This window comes from Ambystoma mexicanum, chromosome 7q (genome assembly GCF_040938575.1).
Source record: "Ambystoma mexicanum isolate Mex_15411 chromosome 7q, UKY_AmexF1_1, whole genome shotgun sequence".
Lineage (NCBI taxonomy): Eukaryota > Metazoa > Chordata > Amphibia > Caudata > Ambystomatidae > Ambystoma > Ambystoma mexicanum.
Window position 1 is genome coordinate 310,945,276 of NC_090941.1, and position 17,747 is coordinate 310,963,022.

Sequence of the window (17,747 nt, forward strand, 5' to 3'; positions counted from 1 at the left end):
GAATATGCACATTATATCGAGGACATTTAAATTCCTTGTTTTCTTCCCATTGCACATTTGCACAAATCCGAGGAATTTCTGTGCATTTTAAATCACATCCCATATTCAGAAATGTGAGTTGCTATAAAATGAGAATAAGACGAAAACATGACCCTGCACCTGTTTGGGAAAGGTGCAGGTGATGTGGAATGTATGACAGGATCAATCACTACTCTCTCTTTCATTTCATTTATTTTTAAATGGCACAGCAGCGGTGTGAACCGATGCTGTCCCCACTCCCGTTTATTCCCCCAAACAGGGAAAGAAATACCTTTTTCTTTGTGCATTCCACAATGACATACACTTCAATAGCCTGTGTAGTATATGGGAGGTGTGAGCCTGTCAGACATTGCTGTCGGTAGCAGACAAAGGAGCTGGCCAGGCCATTGTTTAAACCTGATGCCACTCCATGTTATCTATGCATGAGGTTCCCAGCTGAATAACCCCCTCTTTAGCACTAAATAAATAGATCTCCTTAACTGGATCTGTTATCAGAGACGCTTTACCTGTAACCACACTTCTGATTTTTTTCATTCCCCTTCCTGGTTAATGTTGTGAAAGGTCAACCTCTGCTGTGACCCCTCAGCAAAGAACAGCCTTAATTCGATTCTTCAAAACAAAATATAAAGACTCACGCCCTTTCACACAACCTCAAGGTTACCAAACAATCTACTCAGTTCAGTCAATATGTCCTCATGCTTGATTGAGGTCTATTCATCCTCTTCGCTGAAAGAGAAAGATGCATGATTGTCAACATTTGTAAAGTCTCATCCCCAACCATGAGAATCAATAACTCAGGCTTGTGAATGCTTAGATCATTCAGTCCCCTCCTTATCTACCTGCTTAATGTTTCACCTAGTAGTGCAATGGTCTCTGCAATATTTAAACATGCAGCCATCATCCCCTCTGTTAACTCCTCCTGCAAAAGCCAAACACAATCTAGGAGATAGTGACCAATTACTGCTTCAGTAATTTGATTAAACCAGGTGTGTCAAAAACATGGAAGGTCATCAATATAGTACCTAACACATATAGCACTACTAATCCCCTAACATACTAATAATTAATCCCTAAAATACTAAAATTAGTAGTGATTAGAATGGTGCTAAAATATGGGCGCAAACTGGTGCTGTAGATATTGAATGCAGGCACAAACTCTGCAGTGCTGGTCTGGAAAATAAAATGCCATATGGCCATGCACCCAGACTCTATGCCCTGGCCAAAACTACCGCAGCATATCACACCCATAGTGGCTTATAACTTTGGGATCCAAGAACACATTTATAAGCAATGAAGTTATAAGCCACTATGGGTGTTATATGCTGTGGTGGTTGTGGGCAGGGCCTATAGTCCTGGGTGCATGGACAAGACCAAATTTATAAGCACCGAAGTTATAAATCACTATGGGTGTGATTTTCTGCAATGGTTGTACTTATTATAATATACTTACTGTTTGGTTTAGTAACTGGAGTACATGTATTTCTTGTTCATTTATGTGATAAAAGAAAAGATCATGTTAGTATTGGTATTTTGTGACGACCTATAATATGGAATAATCAACATTTTTTTTTTTACCCTCATATTTAGTAGATTACAAACCAGTGCACTGTACAATTTGCTCAGTTCCTGTGTTTGTTGCTAAAATCATTGGGTCTGTGGGAAAAAAAAAAATCCATGTTGGATTAAAAAAAACACCTTTTTTGTTACGCTACGGTCTATTTGTTTGTTTGTTTTCAGTGTTCACTTGTTGTTTCTGGCTAGTGCTCTATATATTGGCTTGTTGCAGATTTTTGGAGCATTTAGATGCCTGTTGACATATTGTAAATGTGTATTTTTTGTTATAATGAAGTGGTATTGATTTATCTGTTTGGATATTGTAAAATATTGGGACAGTTATATATCAGTTGGCGTATTCTAACTGTCTATTTTTTGTTATAATGTAGTGGTATTGATTTATCTGTTTGGTTATTGAAAATCTTGGGGCAGTTAGATAGCAGTTGGCGTATTCTAACTATCTATTTTTTTATATAATTTAGTAGTATTCATTTATCTGTTTAGTTTTTGTAGAATCTTGGGGCAGTTATATAGCTGTTGACATATTGTAACTGTGTATCTTTTGTTATAATGAAGTGGTATTGATTTATCTCGTGCTTCTCGTATCGTCTGTCTTCCCGCCCCCACACTCCCTCCTACTCCATGGTGCTCTCTATCTCGCCTATCTTCTCTAACTGCTTCTCTATTGACTATCCTGCTCTCCTCACTAAATCTGGTAGGAAAAAGTTTAAAAAGGACATCCTGGTCTCCAACCCAGGCCTCCCTATCGCTGACACCTACACTAGTGCCTGCTCTAAGGAAACTCTCACTGACATCCTCTTTTTCGTGCCTTCACCTGACCTATGGACCCTTCATATGGTCTCTGTGCTCTCTCTTTTTTCCTCTTCTCCCATTAATGGTGGCACCCGTTGGGATGTCCTCTTGGCCCCCTTCCGCTCCTCTAAGGCCATCATTAATGTTTACGCTAATGGGACCGTCTTGGTCCAAGGCCCTCAGGCCAACCTTCACCTCTTTGATAGACGCTTCCCTCACCTCATCAACTTCCTTTCCTCCCCTGCTGTCCCCCCCTGTCTTCGGCTACCTTGCCTCTACCCTCCCTCCCTGCCCCCTCTCGCACTCCCTCTTCACCTCCTTCTTCTACACCTCCGCAGGGCGTACCTCTGATCTGTACCCCTCCCCGGAAGTCCTTCAAGGATGGCAACCTTCTCCACTTTGCCACTCTTAACTCCCGCTCTGCCATCAAGCATTCCTCAGATATCTGTCGCCTTCTTGAGGAACTGGACCTTGACGTCCTTGGTCTCACTGAGACATGGTTCACAGCCAGCTCTGTCACGAGCTTTGACACACTCCTACCTGAAGGTTACAAGATCCTCTCTGTGCCCAGGCCCAACCGTGCAGGGGGGGTGTTGCCCTTATCTTCCCTGAGTGGATTCCTGCCACTGTCACTCCTACGCAGACCTACTCCTCTTTTGAATGTCTTGTCTGCCGACTCTCTCTCTCTCCTAGCCATTCCCTTACCGTGGCTACTATCTATCGGCCACCTGGTCAAATTTCCTCCTTCCTCTCTGAGTGGGCTGACCTCTCCTCCTCACTCCTGTCCTCTACCACTCAACTCCTCTTTCTTGGTGACTTCAACATCCACCCAGATGCCTCCTGTCCCCCCACTGGACTCTTTCGTGACCTCTGCGACTCTCTCTCACTCTCTATTCTCCCGTCTGGGCCTACTCATTCTGCAGGGCACACTCTTGATTCTCTGATCTCTTCTGACCTTCCCCTCTCTGTCCCTCTCTCCACTCCTCTCTCCTGGAGTGATCACTTTATCCTATCCTCCCACCTCACCCTCCCTACCCCACAGGCAAAGCCACCCTCATCATTGCCACCCACCTTCTCGGTCATCCGACCCATGAAGCGCGTGTCAGTTGCGGCTTTCATTGCCACCTTCTCGCCCCCCCTCACCCTTCGGCTGACTCCCACCCTGACACAGCCCTCTCCTTGCTCCACTCTGCTATACCTGATACTCTTGATATCCTTGCCCCTGTCATGAAAATCCGCCTGAAGCCCAAAGCCAAATGTAACTCCTGGTATGATTCGGATCTCGTCACCCTAAAACGCAAGTGCAGGGTGGCAGAGAGAAAATGGCGTGCTTCATGTTCATCCTCTGACAAACTGGCCTGCCGCCTGCTCCAAAGGCAATACCGTCTCTCTGTTCTCACCAAGAAGAGAGCCCTTATCCAAGCCCGCATCTCTGCGGCATCTAACAACTCGGCTGAACTCTTTAAAATGTGCAAGGAGCTTGCCAACCCTGCTGCAGTCTCTACCTCTCCTGTCCCCTCCCAGGCCCTCTGCACTGCACTGGCCTCCCACTTCATCTCTAAAACTCAGGACATCCTGTCCTCACTCTCCTCCTATCACCTCCCCCCCTCTCTTCCCTGCTCTTCCTCTGGCCCTTCTGAAGCCACCCCTCCTCCCTCCTTCTCTGCCTTTCCCCTTTTTTCTGCTGACGAGGTTTCCAGACAAGTCTGATCTATGAAAGTCTTGTCTAAACAGATTCACCCCTGTTCCTCCAAAACTATCAAGGACCACATCGACTCCCTGGCTCCTGCCCTGGCTGACTTTTGCAACCACTCCTTCGCCTCTGGAGTCTTCCCATCCCCCCTCAAGCACTCCCTTGTGCACCCTCTCCTTAAGAAACCCTCTGCCGACCCCTCCTGTCCGGCTAACTATCACCCAATCTCCATCACTCCCTTCCTGGGCAAGCTCCTGGAGAAACTGGCCATCTCCCAGCTTAACCTCCATGCTGAAGCTGTTGATAGTCTCCATGACCATCAATCTGGCTTCAGAGCGGCCAGAAGCACGGAAACTGCTCTCCTGAACATCCGTGAGGACCTGCTCTTGAACCTCGACTCCAACACTCCGTGTGTTCTCATTCTGCTCGATCTCTCTTCTGCCTTTGACACTGTCAACAATGCCATCCTGCTCAACCGTCTCCGTGATAACCTGGGTATCACTGGTCAGGCTCTGGCGTGGCTGACCTCTTTCCATTCCAATCGACCCTCCCAGGTCCAACTTGGGTCCTTCCTCTCTGACATATTTTTCGCCACCTGTGGCGTTCCCCAGGGATCTAATCTCTCTCCCTGGCTGTTCAACCAGTATCTGGCACTCCTTGCCCACCGCATCGCCGCCCTCTGCCCCAACTTTCAGTGCTATGCGGACGATACCCAGCTCATTTTCAGGCTACCCTCGGCCTCCTCCTCTCCCTCCCTCATCTCTGACTGTCTGTCTGCTATCCAGGAATGGTGTGCTGCCAATGACCTCTGCCTTAATGCTAGTAAGACTGAGATCCTACTCATCGGCACACCCACTCCCTCCTTCCCTGCAGCTCTCTGGCCGGCCTCTCTTGGCCCTCTTCCTGCTCCTACCTGCAAGGCAAAAAACCTTGGGGTCATCTTCGACTCCACACTCTCCTTCTCTCCTCATATATCTGACGTCTCTAAGAAGTCACATTACCAGCTGCACCTCCTCAGAGGTATTCTTCCCTTCCTCTCCTTCCCCCAGAAGCTCACTGTCTCCCGAGCCCTGGTTCTCTCCAAGCTGGACTACTGTAACAGCCTCTATCTTAATCTGCCTGCCTCCACTCTCCGCCCTCTGCAACTCATCCAGAACAGAACTGCGAGACTTGTCCTTGGCCTCAAGCCCAGGGACCGTATCTCTCCAGGACTGAAATCTCTACACTGACTCCCAGTGGCTGCGAGGATTAAGTTCAAAACCCTCTGCATTGTCCACAAGGCCTTCTGGGGCCTGGGGCCTAAATACCTTCAACTCTCTCTTCCTAAATATCTTCCTTCCCGAGCCCTACGCTCATCCGTCTCCAACTCCCTCAGGGTCAGCCGCTTCTCGAAGCAACAAGCTGGGGGTAGATCTCTCTCCGCGGCAGGGGCCTCCCTCTGGAACAGCCTTCCTGCCTCCCTGAAACTTGAGGAGAACCATCTCCGGTTCCGGAAGCACCTCAAAACCTTCCTCTTCACTTCTGCTTTCTCTCTCCCTCTCCCCTGCTAAATTCTTCACCAAAACTGCACTGATTCTGCAACTGGGCCACTCTCACCGACCTCGGTCCTGGGCCCAGTCACTCTTCACTTGCACTGCCTCCCTGGCAACCCCTGCACTGCGGGACTGTCTCTGTATCACTACAGCCCCCCCCCCAGCACTTGTCTGCACTTACCTTGCACTTGCCACCAGCTGGCCCTATTTATTTATTATTTTATTTCTATTCTACTTATTTGTACTGCACTCCCCTCCCTCCCCCTTGCACTTTTTCCCTTCCCCCTACCCCTGCACTTGCGCGGTCTGAATGACACCTGGCCTAGTAGGATCGTTGTCTGTCTTCCCCTTGTTCCCCCCTCCCTGCCTCATCGCGCCTTGAAACACTTGTGTATAGGCGCGTTACAAATGCCATATCATATCATATCATATCATATCTGTTTGGATATTGTAAAATTTTGGGACAGTTAGATACCAGTTGGCGTATTCTAACTGTGTATTTTTTGATATAATGTAGTGGTATTGATTTATCTGTTTGGGTATTGAAAATCTTGGGGAAGTTAGATACCAGTTGGCGTATTCTAACTATCTATTTTTGATATAATTTAGTAGTATTCATTTATCTGTTTAGTTGTTGTAGAATCTTGGGGCAGTATATAGCTGTTGGCATATTGTAACAGTTTTTAGTTTTTTAATAGAAGTTTAGTTAATGTTTAAGTACAGTTTAGTTAATACATTTTGGTTTTAAGAAGATTAAATAAGTGTCTGTAAGATTTGCAGGTAATCTCTGCTTTAGAGTAATGGTACTATCATTACTTGCGAACCAGCCACATTTTTTTATATATATGTAGTATAGTGACCTGCATTGGTATTGGCTCCTGTGTGGTAGATTATACCTATTGTTGTGAATGTTTTCTTACCAAGTGATACTTGACCATGTGTGAATCCAGTCATTTGCAGTTGTTTTTGGTACCATCTGCATTGTAACGTAGAATCATTAGTATTACGTATTTACAATGTGTTTGTATTAGAAAGGTGGAGAGATTATCCGAATTGCAGGTAGTACATAATGTACCACGGTTTGCATTTTGTACAAGTTGCTGAAATGGAACGGATTCACAATTAGGTATTGATACATACACAAAACGCTCATTGGGGATGTGTTCTTGTGTCACATTGTTGCAGAGAGTGCATGTATGTTTCCACATGTATGACATCTGGAAGATTTCATTTATTGGTATGTTTTTGTTTTCCAGTACTTGTAGTAAGTAGATTAGAAATTCTTGTGGATCTTCCTGTGAGTTTATAGTGAATTTCACCATTCCAGCAACACTATACGTGTTGTCAGGATTGTTTGTTGCATTTCTATGAAGTACTAATATTTGCAAACACAATTGGTCTGTACTGTGTAAGTAAATGTTTTCAACAATTGGTGGTAATTGAAATAGAATATTCATTGCTACATTTGCGTAGCAACTTACACAATTACATTTGAAAGTTTAAATGGACCAGGTAGTTCTGTATCTGAGTGTTTTTTTTAGTTTGTCTTCCATTTTTGAAGAAGTACCTGGTTTACTTTCCCTACTAATTTCTTTTTTGTTTGTGGTACTTGATGAAGTATTATTTTTTTTATTCTCTTTGGAGGGTTTGCAGTTACATCCTGTTGCATTTTTGTTTGATTTAGTTTTATTTAAGAACATTTAACTTTTTGTGGAACAGGATATGTTTTTAGATGGGAGGGTGTATAGTGAACGAAGTCTACTGTATTCTAAAATGCAAGAAATAGACCGTCAAGTGTACGTAACCGTGATAGTGCTACGTAGCTCATGCCTTCTTTAAAGACTGTATTACCAATGTCTATCAATGCTTTGTCTAGGGTAAGACCTTGTTATTTATGAATGGTGACTGCGTATGCAAGAGTTAGAGAAAATTGTTCTCTGTGTACATACATGTCTTTGAAGAGAAGGAATCGAGCTGTTGAGCGTCCTATCCTTTTCACTTCTGAAAGTTTGTCAAAGAGAATATTGACAAATGACAAACTGAATGTTGTTTTGACGTTGGTATGTTTGAAAGACAACAATGCCCCATTAACTAGTCCTTGATCCACGTCAAGGTTACGTTTAAGCATCACTCTGCAATTTAAGGATAATTTTAATATTTTTTCCAATCCAGCTCTGTTGGAGATTGAATTTTCTAAACTATTAAGTCTCGTTGTGGCTTGTTCACACATGGGTAGTGTCATACCATGTATGTCTAGTTTGTCTGTGGTGCTAATTTCAATTAATGGTTGCATTTCGTTTTTTAACATTGTTTCATTGAATTTGAGACAGCTTGCAAGAGTTGGCATTAAGGCCATACAATTGACATTTTTGTGGGCTAATTGTTCCATAACATCCATAGCACATGCATTATAGCCATAAAGTGCATGAATGTGCCAGGTTTTCAATATTGCTTGTGCTTCTTGAGATAATATACCAACTCTAATACTTTTTAAGATGTTGGCATAAGTGAGATCTGCAGATTGCCGCATGTTTTCTGTTAATTCTCTGTATTGGAAATGTTGCCAAAGTTTGACATTTCCAATGCTGCCAACAGTTTTACGGCAGAGTTTGTGTCCTAAGGTTTTAAAAATAGGCTCACCTTTCAATGGTGTCAATTGAAGAAGATCTTGAAAACAATAATGTGTTTTCCTCCAAAGAGCTCTTCGTAGTTTGTTTTGAGTACTTCTTGTAATCTGAGGTGAATCAAAGCCAACATTAGGTTGGAGACCCTGCTCACTTCATCTAATTGTAGCATTTTCATTTGTTTTAATACTCTGCATAGTTCCATTGCAGCTTCTGTAGAAAGTTTGTAATAGTCTAATTTATTTTGGTATTCTACTGGCAGGAGTAGGAATCGGTGTAAAGTGACACCGCCTATGTTGTAGGCAGCTAAACCTGTGGGGGCAGTGACAACAGCTGACAGTTTGTTGTTTGTCAATTGTTGAAGGAATTTACTGAGGATTTTGATTAAGAATGTTTTGCCAGAACCAGCTTCACCACTTACGTACAGTAGTATAGGTTTGTAATTTTGGCAGGTGCATTCTTTGTTTTCATGTTGTACACCATGTGCAATTTCTTTTGTTACTTCTTGAAAAATGCTACGTTGCTCATTGTTTAGTTTTGATTGTAGTATAGTTAAGTCTTCTTTATCTTCATAGTGACACATGGTGTTTTCTACTTCCATCATAGCTAATTCCGCCTCATTTGTTATTAGTGGCTCTCCCAGTAGTTCTTGGCTTCCTGTTACAGAAGGTTAACTACTGTCAGGAGTGTCATTATCTAGTTGGGCTTGGAGTTCTTCTTCGTGTTGCTGTTCATCGTGCAACATTGTTTTGTACTGTGTAAAGGTTACATCGGTTATAGTGCTTTCATTTGCTTTGAAAGCGTCTTCATAGGAGTCATAGTCATCTAGTATTTCTTCTTCTTTTCTCCGTGGTATAAAGAGTTGTAACAGGGACATGTAATATAGTTCTTTATGTTGAGGAGTCTTTAATGAGTATTTGATATGATTAGTTAAATTTGGTTTGGTGAGGTTTACTAAGCTGCCTTCACAATTTGATACTCTGTATTTACCTTTTTTTTCATCAGGTTTTATATTATTTTTGTATATGAAGTCTTGGGCTATGTGGTATAGACACATGGTTTCCAAAGTGGTACTTCTGTTTGGGTAGTATGTGTCCAGTAAATTGTTTTTTAAAATGTCTTGGCTGTTGGGAACATATTTGGCTATTGTTTCTATATCGTTGTATGATTTTAGAACTCTTTTTCAAGATTTAGCAGGACCAAGACTTAGCCATACTATATTTTCAGATTTTCCATACAAAGCAGTACCAGTTAAACGATATGCTGCTTCATAGGAGCCACATTCTCCATGGGAGAGCATTTTTATGCCCAAGCTGTATAATTTCTGAGACAGTGTTTTGTCTGATGACGGGTCATTCCAGAGGTCTTGGAGCTCTGTTTTTCTGCTTTGGTTAAGTATGCTGTAACATATCGTGCAACTGCAGTGGAATTGTCTGCAATGTACTGCACATCTATGTTTGCATTCCATAAGTGGGCAATGATTGCATTGTAATCATTGATATCTTTTTCTTCTTCTGTTCTTTTTATGTAATATGTATTTTTAGATGATTTTACCTTTAACATTATGTCTAACTGAAGACATGAAGTTGTTTACTTGACCTTTTTTTGAGACCGGTCTAGGGAAACCAAAGCGGAATTTGGTGTAGTATTTCCCTTTGTTTTTGTATTTGCGACGACAATATTTGCCACATTTGTGTCTTTGAAATTGTAAAATTTGTGCATGAAGATCACGATTTGTTGCTTCTGATGGAATTTCACAAGTGACATATTTTTCAATAAACTGTAACACAGTGGCGTCATTGTCTTGACCAAATTTAGGAGCATCTTTAATCCATAAAAGCATGTGGATATGTGGTGCTCCTCTGGCTTGGTATTCTTTTCTCCAAAAGAAGTGTTGCACTTCTCTGAGGAGTGGAACAGTTTTATTACAAATAAAGTGTAGCATAGCAATGAAGCGATGGTGAAAATATATTGAAACATTAACAGTTCTCCAGGTACTAGTATGTCTATGTTTGTTTTGTTTTTGTTTGATATGCGTATGAAATCACGTAAATCTTCCCATGCATATGCTGCACAACTTAATGTAACAAATGAAGTGGTTGGCTCAAGGTTTCTCATCATACAACGTACATCTCCATGACGTCGAAACCAGTACTCTTTAGTACCACACATGTTTGCTAATAGATTTGTAATACTTGATTGTAAAACCTCATCTTTTTGTTGCACTTTTTGTAATAATTGTGTAGCTGACATATTTTGAAAGTGGGATCCTGATTTTAATGTGTGTGCAACTCCGTAACATAAAGTTGCTAGTTCACTTTCAAAGAGTAGGTGGAATATGTATTCCACATTTTGTCTAAATCTGGGATCTTCAGAATACATCTGTAAAGAGCGGTATTCTGATGCTGTTATTTGAATAGGTCTATCATCTTATCTTCCTACTTTGCCAGTAGTAAAGAGTAGAGGAAAAGCATGTGCTTCTATACTATTTTCCCATATGCTGATTGGTGTTCCTTTTGCTTGTCGTATTTGGTACGTTTCTAGTGCATCTTCTACGGTGTCATTAGAGTGCAATGGATGAATTGTATAATGGTCTAAAGTATTGGCTACTGTAGCAGGATCTAGAAACTCAAATTGACCAGCTTCTGGTAACTCTTGAATTATTTCAGTGGTTTCCTTCAAGTTTTCTTCAATATTAATTTCTTTGTAGTATTCATTATTGTCTTTTAGATATTGCAAGGCTTGTCTAACTTTATGTAAATCTACCAGTTGTTGCCAAATTTTGTTGTCTTTTTTAGGTACACCATTTACTAAGATAATTAAAGATTGCTCCATTGGACGTTGCACTCCCAGAGTGTGCACATTTCATTTTAGATCTAATGGTAAATACACTACTTTTCCACAAATACCTTTCACCAATTCAGAGGGAGGTAATTTTGCTGTTTTTGGTTAAAGGCGTATTATTGCTTGATAGGGGTACACTGTTTGAATTATGATGCTCTCATATAAATTGAGTTGTTGTAGGGGTTTTGGTAGTGGAAAGAATTCCAAATTATTTGTGATAGCATGTGAAGGAGTTTGGTTGTTGTCAAGTTTTGTAGTGCAGCAACTGCAAAGTATTAAGGGGTCAGTTATTTCGTATTTGTTTTCTGCTATAAGGTAGAGAGCGAATTCAAACCATTTAGATTCTTCATTGTCTTCTATTTTGTATGTTAGGTCTACAGTTTTTGTGTTACTTTTATAAAAAATTCTGCGGCACAATACACACTCATGGTTTGGCTACTTCAGCAGAGGTACTTTTAAATTTCAGTATTTCTTTTTTGTATGTGTGTAGTAGAAGGTTGCCATGCATAGAATTGTTGCTAATTTCTTTTAAAGCTATTTCATTCTGTAAGTGGCTTTCACTTCCAAAATATTTTTTGTGGATATAGTCGATTTCTTCAAGTTGCTGTACCATGTAGAAGAATGTTATTTAAATTGGCTAGTGCTAAAGCAGGACTATTAGCATAGCACAGTTTATAGACTAGAGTTCTTATAGTTGAATGATGTGTTGATATCATTTTGATATAATGGAAGGTGGTTTTGCAAGTATGTCCTGAAATGCAGGCCAATGAATGTCCTTGTAGTCCTGTGTACTTGTGCACTGGACAGGTATCCATATTTTGCAGTAGTTTAATTTTGATTTTGTCTTTGCCTTTCACATATTGATTGAGGAATTGGCGTAAAGACTTGAGAGATTTTTTGGGAATGTTACACATTGACGTGCATGACCATTTGTATACTAGAGATTCTGATTCAGTTGAATGGAGAGGTAATTCTAAGTTTTCTGGGGATATTTTTGTAAGCAGTATTTCTTGTTCCATTATGGAATTATTAACATTTTCATAACCTCGTCCAGTGCTATGTATGGCAATTGTATTTGTTTGCTTTTGTTTGTATGCTTCTTCATTAAAATATGGTCCTGTTCTTGTAGTTTGACTCCACTCACCTCCACAGATATTTAAGAAGTTATTTCTGTTGACATTTTGTTTATTGAGAAGTCTTTTTTGTAATTTAGTCATTAGTTTTGTTAGTGGTTTCATTTTGTTTAACACTAAAATAAATAACTTTCTTTTGAGAAGGATTGCACTGTCTATCAAAGCTTCTAAGATTAATTTTCTACGATAGGTTTTAAGGGTTGTGCCTGATTTCTCTCCTGTTTTTATAAGATTTTGAAGGACTCTGTGACGGAACATTTTTGCTAAAATTCTTTTTTTGGTATGCTTACTTGGCACTATATCAAGATTTATAGGAGCAGTTTTATCAGTAGTGGTAGCTGAATTTTTGTTAATTGTTTTTTGTTTCGTTTTACATTTTGATAGAGGAGGCAAAGTTTCTGTACTTGAAGCTTGTTTTGTTTCGCTAAATGACTGTATTAGCTGTTTTGTTCAAACTTTTTTTTACAAATTCTGCTAGAGATGGATGCTTATTTTGGACACTTCTATTTTCATTTGCTCTACTTCTGCGTTGATGTCTACGGACTTGATTTTTGGTAGGCATTCTTTAGGGTCTGTTGAAAAAAATAACAAAGGTATGGGTTGGGGTGTTCTTCAATGTGTGTGTGCTATGTGCATGAGTGTCTGAGTATGATGATAAAGATGCATGTGATGGTGTGTGATTGTGCATTGGGCAACTACAACTAGTTGGGATGGGTATTCTTGAATTTATGTGCTGCTAAACTGGGGTTCAGATGACAGTAGAAAGTAAGCTAGTGGTGTGGAGAAGTACAAATAGTAAATCTAATGGTATACAATTAAAACAGTTGTTTGTTCTATAAAATCAAAATTCTAGGGGCTGAGTTGGGTCATTTGTGCGCCGAAAAATTGGAATTTGTGCGCCATTCTGCCTGTAAATTACTGTTTAAGAAATGGGGATTTGTGGACAGAATGGTGCACAATCTCTATTTTTAGGCACAGAAATAGCATGAATTAACCTTACAGTGTGTTTGAGTAATAGTACAAATATTATGGTGGTATTTAACTTACTTTCTTTCTGGAATGAGCAGGTTTCTTCTTAGTTCTTCTTTGTACTTCAAATTTGGCTGCTTCTTTTCAGAAGAGTGGTCTTCACTGCAATTGTAAAGGAAACAAATTAGTAATTTTGTTTGTATATAGCACTGATTTTAATTTAGACTTTGATTTTTATGTTTTTGTACAAGTATTGTTGTTTCATATTTGAACATAGTGTGTGCATGCAATTTTGTTTGAGTATGTTAACTCTTTATATTGTACTTTAAATATGTTAGTTCAACATGCTTTGCAAATGTGTGTGTAAAAAGAAACTAAATGGCATATAGGTTTGGAAGTGACAGTTGATTATAGGAGATGGGAAAAATGACAGTAAGTTCATTTTATAGGTTATACAAGCTAAAAGTCAGTTAATTTGTTTATATGAATCTATAAGAATTGTACATGTACTATACAGACAATATGTATACCTGTAGTTTGTGTTCATGCATATGGATATGCATGCAGCTGCAAGTAGAAATCTTGGAGACTTGTACAGTATTTCTTGTAGAAGGTGCTTTCCAATGATATGACACTTGTACTCAGAGAGATGAACAGTACATTTGAAGTGCTGATCAATGATGATGCAGTTAGATGTAGAGGTCTTGGATGTGATTGGTGGATGGTCGTGTGATTGCTTAGCTATATCCAATGAGGGAGTGGCACAGAAAGTGAATACATTGAATACATGGATACATTGGTTGAAGGTGCATGCAGAAAGCTGTGGAGTAGGTGTAGATCTTGGACTCCCACATGTGGAAGTGCACTGGCATGGAGAACTTGGAATGAAGTGGTTGGATGTGCTACCTCTCTGTGCTACTTTTGAGACAGAGCAACATCCAGACATAATTTTAATTCATTGTGGAGGGAACAGTTTAGGACATGTGTTTGGAATTGCTTTGCAATTTGCAATGAAAGAAGGACTTGGGAAGGTCATGGACATGTTTCCAAATTCTCAAGTAATTTTTTCACGGATTGCGCAGAGACAAATGTGGCTTCGTTCTTCTTCATTTGGTCCACAAAAGCAAGGCGCAATATCAATAAGGCTGTTTGTGCCTTTCTAAGAGATTTTGGCATGTCCTCTTTTCACAATGAAAATATTATGTTTCGTAGCACATACATTTTTCGCAGAGATGGAGTCCATCTTACTTATGCTGGCAATCAAATTTTTCTGAGAAATGTACAAAATGCATTGTGACCTTTTTTGGAATTACAGCATCCATTTTGTAGTAGGTGTTGAGCATTTCACATTTTTCAAACACAAACAAACACCACCAAAAGGCTCTTTTCAGAGCCACCACTTCCTCCCAGGAAAAACTGCAATGGTTATGATAGGGCAGCACCCCAAAATTTTATATGTTCGCTGACTGTCCGCACACTTCTAAAAAATACACAAGGCCCTGCTTCATTTATTTATTTTCACTTCTATTTTTAAACAGTGAAAGGCGGCTCTGAAAAGAGCCTTTTATTTTTTGATTTTTGTTGTTTTATATTTACACTAGGAGAGGAGGGAAAAGGAGAGTAAGGGGGGCCACCAACCACAGGGATAAGAAAGGACGGGTGGAGAGAGGAAGATGTAGAGTGGGTCTTACTTGGGTAGTGAGCAGATCTTCTCATGCTCTGAGACCAGAGTCTCAGAAGCACTTCAAAGTCTCTCCCCCCTGCAGAGAACTGCGTCGCAGTACATACAAACAACTGTGACCCTCGAAAGGTAAGGGTCATCAGCATTGCGCATGGCCTGTGAGGCAGGCTGAGGAATACGCTGTCCCACAGGAGTGTTCCTTGTGGTGACAGGATCGGAAACGGAGGATGTATTAGAGGAAATCAACCTACTATGCTCCTCGCAAGGTACAACCTTGCGAATGGCCCCAGTGTGGAATGACCTTAGGTGTCGCTTCATAGTAGTTGTCCCAACGCTGTATGAACCAAGCCTTCCGTGACTGAGTACCATTTTGCACTCGTTGCAGGTGACTTGGTTCACACGCGCCTTAGGTACATTACCACGAACGGTAAATAACCGCCACACCCAAGACTCGTGCTGGTAGTAGGGACTTCCACTACCTCATCCTCATCATCCTCTTCATCCTCCTCTGCATCCTCACTCCTGTTCCCCTCTTCAGGCCCTTGGGGAGGTGGTGGTGGTGGAGGGGGTGCTGAGGCAGATGTAGCAACAGGTGGCATTACTGCAGCCATGAATGCCATCAGGTTTCAGATGAAAATCTGGAAAGTTGGCAGCAAAATGCACTGTGTTCTGTAAGATAGCCAGAAACACAATGAGAATGAGCTCTAGGGTGTGGCCTTTTATAGGGGTGCTGGTGCGCTGTCCACGGACAGATCTAACACCAAAAAAAGGTTCAAAAAGTATGTAGAAACTCAGGATTACTGTCTGGGACTTGTGCTATGGTGATTTATTATTGAAAAATATTGTGGATTGCTTGAAAAGGTAGTTTTAAATTGTTCAGGGACACAAACAGTATCCGCAGTCAGAACACACGCTCAGCGTGGGTGCGGTCATATGATAGCTTCGCGAACATGTCCACGAAGGGAGCGGGTGTCCGCAGGACATCAAATGCACTGAAACTGTTTTGCGCATGCATGTTGGTGTTCTACAGATGCTGTTCGGGTCCTGAAACTAATTAAAAGTGCGTCACAAGCGAAACAAACTGTTACAAACAGTTGTTTGTTCTTAGAACAGTTTAAACTCACTTGCGAACGATACGGACAGGCATAGAATCCTCAGGACACCCCCATTTTGTTTATTTGTGAACATCCCGAGACACTTGATGTGTTCTTAGAACAGTTTGAACCTGCTTACGAACAGCACAAACAGGTCTAGTGTCCTCAGGACACCCCCATTTTGTTTATTTACGAACATTTCAGGACACAGCGTGTGTTCTTAGGACAGTTTCAGTTTGCCTCCAAACAATACGGACAGGCATAGCATCCTCAGGACACACCCATTTCGGTTATTTATGAACATTTCAGGACACCGCGTGTGTTCCTAGAACAGTTTCAACTCGCCTGTGAACAATACGGACAGGTATAGCATCATCAGGACACCCCCATTTTGTTTATTTACGAATATTTCAGGACACCGTGTGTGTTCTTAGGACAGTTTCAGCTTGCCTCTGAACAATAACAATTGTTACCAACAATATAAACACAACTGCTTGTAGGGACTTTCCATCAAAATTTATTTCACATGTGATGTCATCAGTGATGTCATCAATGACATTTGTGATGTCATCTTTGATGTCCTGGGTGTTAGTCTTAGCAGTGCACGGTGGTGGCGCGAGTTATGGTTGTTTATCTTACCATAACTGGCGAATTTCTGGGGGGTTTTCGATTTGACTTGAAACAATAACTTCCCTTTAACAAAGTTTTATCTTTGAATTTCATAGGTTTTTATTAGTCCAACATAACCATAACGTCCCTTTAACAAAGTTTTTTCATTGAAACACTGCTCCCTACCTTAGAAATAAAACACGCACAACATTTTCCCCTGTCCACCTGCCCCTCCATATTAGTGTTTGCTGCCTCTTCCCTCATTTCCATCCCCACCTTTGGTTTTAAGCTCTCCTACCAAAATAAATCCATCCAAAAACAAAATAAATGTTCCTTTACGAACCACCTTTCACAGTTAAAAAATAGAACTAAAAAAAAAACACATAGACTCCATCTACTTTATATTTCTCAGTAAAGTACATAGACTCAATAAGATTTTCCAACATTTCCATTTGCATTTTGTGTTATACTAATGGGAATATTGGGGCGTTCATCCTGCATTCAAGGGACTTGAACGGTGGATACCGGCCCAGCAGCCCAACTAATCAGCCCAAGCGAAGCGAGGGTGGATAACAAGGTCTCTGAGCCATTATCCCCCCATTCCAGGCCCTGAAATGGGGCATGAAGGCCATTAACAGCCTAGATTCCCAAAGCGGGAACCTGTGGTACTAAAAAAGAGAATTTTTCATCTGACACCGGGACGCCAGGAAGGAAAATTCTTTTCCAAGAAGGCCACCATGGAAAGGGAAGGCGGGGGTTCCATACAGGGCCCCGCTTCGCTTTCCAGGGCAGCCTGCAAAAGGCAAAAAGAAAACCCTATGACCATATTACCACAAGCACATATTTCTTCCCTTTCAAGTCTATCCTAATTTCGAATAACTTTACCACAAAACCAGTCCCAGGTGGACATGGCCACTTTAATCGCATTTTTTGTCCCTTATGTTCATGGCCAGTAGCCAGATTGTCCGGGACATGACCTTATTCCATGACCCAGACATTCTGGCCACTGCCCATGGCGACAGGCTACCCCTCAGTCACTAAAGCTATACCACTGTTGTTTTTAACTACATTATGACACTTAAAAAAAATAGCACATTGGCATATTTGTAATACCATGCTGGTAGATCCTTACCAATGCGCCGTACGCAAGTTTGCTGGAAAT